Source organism: Pseudoliparis swirei, chromosome 8 (assembly GCF_029220125.1).
Source record: "Pseudoliparis swirei isolate HS2019 ecotype Mariana Trench chromosome 8, NWPU_hadal_v1, whole genome shotgun sequence".
NCBI lineage: Eukaryota > Metazoa > Chordata > Actinopteri > Perciformes > Liparidae > Pseudoliparis > Pseudoliparis swirei.
In genome coordinates, this window is record NC_079395.1 from 2255829 (window position 1) to 2264445 (window position 8617).

Below are 8617 nucleotides of genomic sequence, written 5' to 3' on the forward strand. Positions count from 1 at the left end.
AGCAACGACTGAACAGGAACACTTGCTTTGGTGAATGACAAATCATCTCCCTCATTGTATAACATCTTATCTATACCTATCCTCAGACCTTTAGACCTGCAGGGGAAGGAACAAGTATATGGCTTGATAAGGGGGAGCCGTCTACGTTTGAGAGCAGGAGGAAGAGGGAGGGGCTTATCAAGCTGGTTCATTCCTGGAGGAGCGGCGCTGTGAATGTGAACTTTGTTCCTCATTTACAGACAAAGACTCTGTTACAACCTGCTTCATGTTTTAATTAACTTCTGTTTCTTCATTTTAACATATTTCTTGGCTCCTCAGGCGTTGATGATTGCTCCAAGTGGGAGGGGGTGGGAAGCTCACCTGGGCCTTTCTTCCTGTAGTCAGACACACCTGAGAGAGCACACAGTGAGAGAGCAGCCATCTTATCATGGGCCTTTTATTGTTGCTGTCAACAGGTACATTTTATTTAGTTTCAGTGGGAGTGACTCCTAAATGACCAACACATTGTGTGACTGTATACTTTATGTTTTTATTTAACTCTACACTGACCTCCCCGACGGTCCAGTTCATCACCACATTGTTTCATCTCTTGTTTGTGCACTTTTATTTATGTATTAAATCACAGGTGTCAAACACCCGCCACGTCATGTCACTTGGCCCGGGACGGATTGAAAGTCATGTGATCGCCTTTTCTTCAAAAAATGTAAGAAAAAAAAAATCCTGAGCTTTTATTTTGAAGGTCATTTTTCTTTTTTCTCCCATTATGCATTCCTCCATCAGTTCTACGTCAGTGGTGCACTCAGGTTGAAGTGAGTGCTGCTTCATGTTTTCAGTATTTACCTCCTAATAAGGTCATCAGAAGAAAAGTTCATGTTGTTCAAGAACACGCTCAGTAGGAATGTTTGCAGACTTAAATCACACCACCATGACAGAAACGGAGACACTTGCTTTGGTGAATGTCAGATCAGCTCCCTCATCTCATGACATCTTATCTCTACTTATCCTCAGACCTTTAGACCTGCAGGCGAAGGAACACGTATATGGCTTGATGGGGGGGCTATCAAGCTCCATAGAGATAATGTCTCCATTAAAAACACTGCCACATAAGCTCCTCCTCCTCTCTACCTCCCATTACCAACGTCGAGTCACACGTTCTCCACTGAGGGACTGAACACATGAAGTAAATGAAAATACTTCTGTTGAAAACACATTCATGTTGCTTTTCTCTTCCTGTACTCTAACACCAGATGTGTGTTGGTTGTGTCTGTGTGATTTCTTGAGAGTATTCTCAGAGTCCAGCTCTGGTCCTGGCCTCTGGTTGTTGCTAACATGGTGTGTTGTTCACCCAGTCAGGCCTCAGTGTAGCTCTGCTGGACTGATGGCTCTTCCAGTGGGTTTCAAGACAGTTCATGCCGCAGCAGCTACGTCCACAGGCAATACTCACCGGATCCTCCAGGAGATTCACACACTTGGAACGGCAGAATTTAGTTCCATCCCTCTGAATTTCTGACTGTCAAATAGTTTAACTTTCTCCGTACAGAAGCAGTCTCTGTTGTCCGATGGACAACTCGTCTCTGCTGCTTCCGCTCCTCTTCGCTTGCTGCAATCATGAGGTTCACCGGCTCAACGTCTCATCTTCACGGCGACCTTTCGACCTTTCGACCTTTCGACCCGTGAAGAGGGGGCAGCTGTTCTCTTTCTGCTCGAGAGCGGGAAGGCCGGCGAGAGCACGGCCCTTAATACTTTGTCCTTGGAGGGAGACGGGGAGCCTGAGCCGTGTGAGGAGTTCTGGAGAAGCAACCGGTCCAGCTTCATGGAGACCTTGACGTCGTGGGGCTGTGTGTGAGTGGGTTGAGGCTGGACTCCTCGTCTCTTCTCTCCTACGACGTAACGGGGTCACAACACGTTCGTCTGATCGAACTGATTCCTGTCATTTGGGTGGTGAGCAGAATAAGGACAAGAAGTTCAGACGAGTAATAACTGCAGCGTCGGATATGGTCGACTGATGGAAGGAGAGGAAAGAATGGAATGGGCCATCGTGATAGCGACTTGACGACCTCTGGAGGCCATGGTGGATGTCAGGCAGGAGAAAGGTCCAGATGGAACTGAGGCGAGAAAGCACAAAGACGGATTCATTAAAGTTCGTAGAGTGCATTTTGCCCGTATATACAAAAGCCACGACTCCTGCTTCGTCCACTCACCTCCACTCTTTCTCTTTTGCTGCTGCTGCTCTTCATCCCTCTAAATTGGCGTATTTCAGAACCTCTTCAATGATGTTGTCGCCAATAATAAAAACATCCCAGCCATCTTTTGGTGAAATGGTTGTTGAACCAGATGCAGGTCCGGGGCAGCTCCTCAGGATGTCGTGGCTTCTTGCTCCTCCCTGAGTTGGGGGTGCTTATTCCAGTCAGACCCCTTGTTAGTCCGTCTCTTGGCCTGGTCTGAGTTTCCTCTTCAGAGGATTCATCAGGCGAGTCTTCTCTCTCATCTCTGAGATGTCAGACTCAGAATCAGGAGTAAGAATCGCTTCATCTTCCTCATTTTTCTTCATGTAGCATCTCTATGACCAAGCTGTATATCTGGACTGTTTATGCTTATGTTTATGCTTATGAAGGATCCCCATCAGGCTACACCAGAGTGGAGACTATTCTTACTGGGGTCCAGGCAAAAAACATTACAATACAATAAAGTATAATAATAAAAAAAACTGAAATTAGGGATGCACCGATCAGGTTTTTTGCTGCCGATCACCGATCACTGAAATCAGTATCTGCCAATCCGATAATACCGATCACCGATCACCGATCACGGTGTCGATTGAAGCATTCTATTTATTGTGTAGCATTATTGCCTAGGACTATGAGGAAATACATACAACCTCGCCCCTCCATATATGTCGCACCTCCTCCAAATCAACATCCCCACCCGGTCTCTCAAGTCTGCTTCCTCCATCAACCTGACTGTCCCCCCAGCTCGTCTGTCCACCATGGGGTCACGAGCCTTCAGCCGCTCTGCCCCTCGCCTATGGAACTCCCTCCCCCTGACATCAGAAACATTGACTCTATCATTTTATTCAAAACTCACCTCAAAACTCACCTTTTCAGGCAGGCCTATGCCTGACCTGTTCCCCTCTTGGTTGCTCTGCTGCAGACTGTTCTACTTTTTAACTGTTCTGCTTTTTAATTGTGTCCATTTTTAAATATGTTGTACGGCGACCTTGAGTGCCTTGAAAGGCGCCTTATAAAATGAATGTATTATTATTATTATTATTACATAAATAAAGCACCTCAAACATTAAAGAAATTACCGATTTCTTTAAACATTTAGGACTTTTACTTTGAAAAATGTCCTAATTGATACATTAAAATTGTTTGATTGCTATTGTAGGGGATTTCAGATATGTATGGAACACATCTGCATTATTCATTTCCTGGAACTCTTGGGGAAATCTATATACAGGACTTTTTTTAACATATAAAAGTCTGACTTATTTTTATAAACTCTTCCTTGGTACAGTAAAAATGTTTTAATCTTAGCATAATTTAAGCTAAATCTCAGAAACGATCTATAAAGATACAAAATCAGTTAATTGTTTACTTTTATATGTTCGTGTATGATTTGTCGACATCTTATTTTGATAAACGGATGTTGTTTCACGTGGTTCTTTCCGCTAACTTTGCAAAACCGGATGTTGTCACTTAAATCGTTCTGCTAACTTTATCAAAACCCTCGCGCACTCCCGATCGAATGCGTTTACCGTGAACATCAGTCTCTAGGGTCAGACATGTGAGAGTCGGCTGAGTTGACCCAGAGATTCAACTCGGGGGACGGGGATGCCGCTCGGTGCGTGAGGATCCCTCGTGGACCTCTCACTCTGCGGCCCTCGCCGGGCGCATCGTCTCTGTTGCGGTGCGCGGCGATTGAAACGTCTGATAGTTCTCACAGATGTTACGTCATCTGATTGGCCAATTCGATCGGCCGTTTTGAGAACGCCGATCAAAACCGATAATGGGAATATCGGCCGATATGGATCGGCGCCGATCAGATCGGTGCATCCCTAACCGAAATACCTAAAATAATAACCTAATCTCCTATAATTTCCTTTCTGATTATTGCTGCCTTAAGTTTCCTTTTGAAATCACATTTATTTCTTGTTAGAGTCACATATGAGGGGAGCACATCCCAGTATGCAATGGCTCTGTACATTACTGTTTTCTTAACCCTTGTGTTGCCTTCGGGTCATTTTGACCTGATTAAATATTTAACCCTCCCCCCGCCTTTGGGTCATTTTGACCCGATTCAATGTTTCACCCTCCTGTTACCTTTATATTTACTAACATATTTTACCCTTTGGGTTAAATTTTACGCCAGCAATTAAAACCTCCAGAAAATTATTAGAATTAATATTGTTTTCCAAGTTTAAGTGTGAGGCACTTTATGTTTGTTTGTTGACTACCGAAAGAACACCGACATTAAACATTGAATGGGGTCAAATTAACCCGAAGGCGGCAGGAGGGTGTAATATTGATTCGGGTCAAAATGACCCGAAGGCAACACAAGGGTTAAGTGCATTGGTTCTGGGTAGAGGAAAAGTAAAGTGACCACTTAGTGCCTGTCTACACTGTAAAAAAGATCCTAATTTTACGGAAAGTAACTCTAAATATTTACAGTATTTAAAAAAATATTTTTATTATTATATACAAACCTTTAGAAATATCACTTTATTGAAGGTGTTTGATTGTAATATTATAGGAAAAATCTATAGAATAACAGTATTTCACTGAAAAATCTTTAATGAAAATTACTAAAAATTTATGGTTTTCGTCCTTTATTTGAAGTAAGATATTTTACCTTAAATTCATGGTTTTTGTTTGTCAGCCATTGCTGACAGTCATTTGACCGTTTTTTAACGTTTTTTGTTTCCAGCAGTGGTCCCCAAACTACGGCCCTTCAGCCGATTCGCCTCCCCATTTGGACCGCCCCTGAACAATACCAGAGACGTTCCGATTTATTATTTTGTTCACCTGGCTGCCGTTGAGATTGCAGTGAGACGCGGAGAAAATGTGGAGTGGTGCTCTTCGCAATAGAACATCTTTGATGGGACGTGTCGCGTCTCGGCCAATCAGTGTTCAGATGTCCACAGCGTTTGGGAAGTTAGGTGAGCTTGGATATTAGTCCGCTACATCTGCTGCTGTCACGCTGCACGCTGTAGCGATACTAACAAAGTACCCGTACGTTAAAAACGATGTGATTTAGCATATTTTTAGTATCGATACTTCATTAAAAGAGCGATCAGAGCGCACGCGCTGCTTCGCTCCGTTAAATGCTGTCTGCACGCGCAGCACTCACAGCGAGTGGCGCGCGCATCCAGGATTTTTCCTGGGTCAAAATGGGTCTTCGCTCTTCGGTGCTCCCAAAACGTCTATTCGTGCAGGTCAGGCTGTTGAGTGAGTGATCAGCAGCTGGCCGCTCGGTCCATTCGCGCACCTCACAGTTGCGTATTGATCAGACAAGAAGACACGCTTATCAACTCCAGTGTTTTCCCTACTATTATAACAGGGTGAAATCTCCACCCGCCACTCTAATTTTCATCTCCCCCCCCCCCCCCCCCCCCGGCCCTCGAGCAGACAAGGCAAACGCGTTATGTGGCCCTCTTAGGAAAAAGTTTGGGGACCCCTGGTTTACAGTGTAGTATTATAACCATGTCTCTCATTTGCAGGTGATAGCTGGAAAAACAAACTGACAGGTTTCTGTGAGGAATACACATTATTTAAAAACAGAATAAGGCTACATGCCAGTCTTTCATCCACCCTCATCCATGACAGCTTGGCATGCAGAGCATCCACACTCCTCCTCACAGAGCAGCGAAGAGCTCGTCTTGCCGCTCTGTTCTGAGCAAGCTGAAGTTTACTGAGTTCTTGCTTTGATGCACTAGACCAGAAAACAGGACAGCAGTCCAGATTTGACAGAACTAGAGATTGTATGACTTATCTAATTAAGTTGAATTCATGTTTCTTTCGGCTCCCCCGCGTTGCGTTCACTCACTGGAAGCTGGGAAGATGCATTCAAGGTCCAACAGCCGCCTCTCCTCCTAAGGGACAACCTCAATTACATTGAGAATATTATGATACTTTATTTTATAATTCAACACAGTACATCATGTGTATGTTGATTCAGACAACAACAATATTTAGTTTCTATTATTTAACACATGTATTAATAGAAGAACAAAATATCTGCGATGAAGAAGCTCTGGTGCTTTCTCTCTTTAAGACCCATGCAGAGGAAGAGAAACTTAAATTAAAGAATACACCAATAACAATATTTATCAAACATTTAGAGCTCAGAGCATTTTACATTTCCCTGCAGATAAATATGAGTTCAGGTAAACAAAGAGCATCATGAGCAGTGAGAGCCTCCATGACTCAACACACACAGGAAGGAGCGCCACCTACAGGAACTCAGACACCTACACAACAACAAGGAGAAGATGGACAAGTCCCGCCCACAAGGTTTGATTGACAGGTGAAGAAAAGTCTGCTCAGCGACGATGATGGAAACAAAATAAGTTTAAGATTTAAAACACAGACTTTAACCAGATGTCCCTGAACTCACTTCTGTCTATTTGAGTTTACTGAACTCAGCAGTGGCTCCAGAAGAATAAAACTTAAGTCCAGCATAGAGAGGCTGAGTGAATGTGGTCTGGACTCTGTGGAGGAGAGTCATGGTGTCAGAGACGCTGTAGAAGGACAGAATACCTGCTCTGTGATCCAGGTACACTCCTAATCTGGAGGACTGAGGACCAGAGATAGGAGTTTGGACTTTGTTGTGAAAAAATGTAAAACTGTTTTTGAGAAAACGTAACGCCCAAGATTTATTATTGTATCCAAACACACATTCATCCATGCTCCCTGTTCTGATGTTATTCTTGTATGAGACGGCTACATAAACTGATCCTCCTCTCCACTCCACCTCCCAGTAACAACGTCCAGTCAGACTCTCTCTACTCAGGACCTGACACCTTGTAGTGAACCTGTCTGAGTGACTAGAATAAGACTGTTCTTCACTCATACATGTTGCTTTTCTGTTCCCCTCAGATAATAACAGATATGTGTCTGCTGTGTTTGGATCCAGAGTGATGTCACATGAATACCTTAAGAATCCAGCTCTGGTCTCCAGCTCCAGCTCTTGTGAAGGAGACAGTAAATCGTCCACTTCAGTCACTGCCAGTGAGACGTTTGTCCACTTGTCCCCCAGAACTTCCTGTAGTTTATCTCTGACTTCTGACACAGCCGCCGTCACGTCCTCAAAGTGTCTCAGAGGACGGATATCGATGCCGGACGAGTGTGTAGACTCAGCGCGTGGTGACAGTGAGGGGTAGTGGAGTAGAAACTGCTTGAGATCCTCTGTGTGTGACAGCAGCTTCAGCTCAGCCTCGTTCCTCTTCAGCTCAGTGATCTCCTGCTCCAGCTTCTCCTGAAGCTCTTGGACTCGACTCACTTCAGTTCTCTGCCGGGATCTGACCTGCTGCTTCACGTCAGAGCTTCTGTTCTCCATGAGCCGGATCAGCTCAGTGAAGATCTTCTCACTGTCCTCCACTGTTTTATCAGCAGAGAGGTTGAGGGCCTCCACCTCCTGATGGAGCAGCTTCAGGTCTTTCTCTCGGTCCTGGATTCTCTGCTGGATGTCGAGTCGACTCCCCTCCAGCTCTCTCTGCCTCTCGGTCCTTTCTGCTGCAGCTGAGACTGTGTCGTGGCCTTTATGTTCATTCACAGAGCAGAGGTAACAGATACACTGCTGATCAGTACGGCAGAAGATCTTCATCACCTCGTCATGACAAGAGCAGATGTTCTCCTGGAGCTGGTTGGAGGGCTCCACCAGCTTGTGTTTCTTTAATGGAGGTGCATCATAATGAGGCTGGAGATGTTTCTCACAGTAAGAAGCCAGACACACCAGACAGGACTTGAAGGCCTTCAGTCTCCTCCCAGTGCAGACATCACAGGCCACATCTTCAGCTCCAGCATAGCAGTGATCAGCAGGAGCAGCTTGGAGTCCACTAGAGCTGCCAACATGGTGTTCTTCAGCAGGACAGGCCTCAGTGTGAAGGTCTGCCTACACTGAGGGCAGCTGAGGAGTTTCTTCCCATCCTCTTCCTCCCAGTGGGCTTTAATACAGTTCATGCAGTAGCTGTGTCCACAGGGAATAGTCACCGGATCCTTCAGGAGATCCAGACAGATGGAACAAGAGAAAGTTTCCCGATCCAGCTGAACTCCTTTCTGCTCCATTTCACCTCTTAGGAGCAACGACTGTCTGAGTTTCACTTCCTCAGAAGCGACTCTGCTTTGACTTCTGATGTGAACAACATGTGACGGTTCAGTGAACGGGGCGTGTCAGCTCTATTGGGAGGGAACCAGGAAGTGTGTGGACAGAGTGCAGCCGTCTGTGTTTGAGAGCAGGAGGAAGAGGGAGGGGCTTATCAAGCTGTACCTCATTCCTGGAGGAGGAGCTGAAAGAGGGAGTGAAGAAAAAAATAGGAACATTAATTATCCAAAAACAAAGTTTTGCATCTGAAACATCCCAAAGGATAACAAATGTTTTTTTCAGTCTGACTGAGTAG

At 45.0% G+C, this 8617-nt stretch overlaps 1 pseudogene; it reads right to left on the reverse strand.

Moving 5' to 3' along the window:
* Positions 1 to 6151: 6151 nt before the first annotated feature.
* LOC130198221 (tripartite motif-containing protein 16-like) lies at positions 6152 to 8285 on the reverse strand (annotated as a pseudogene).
* Positions 8286 to 8617: the final 332 nt, after the last annotated feature.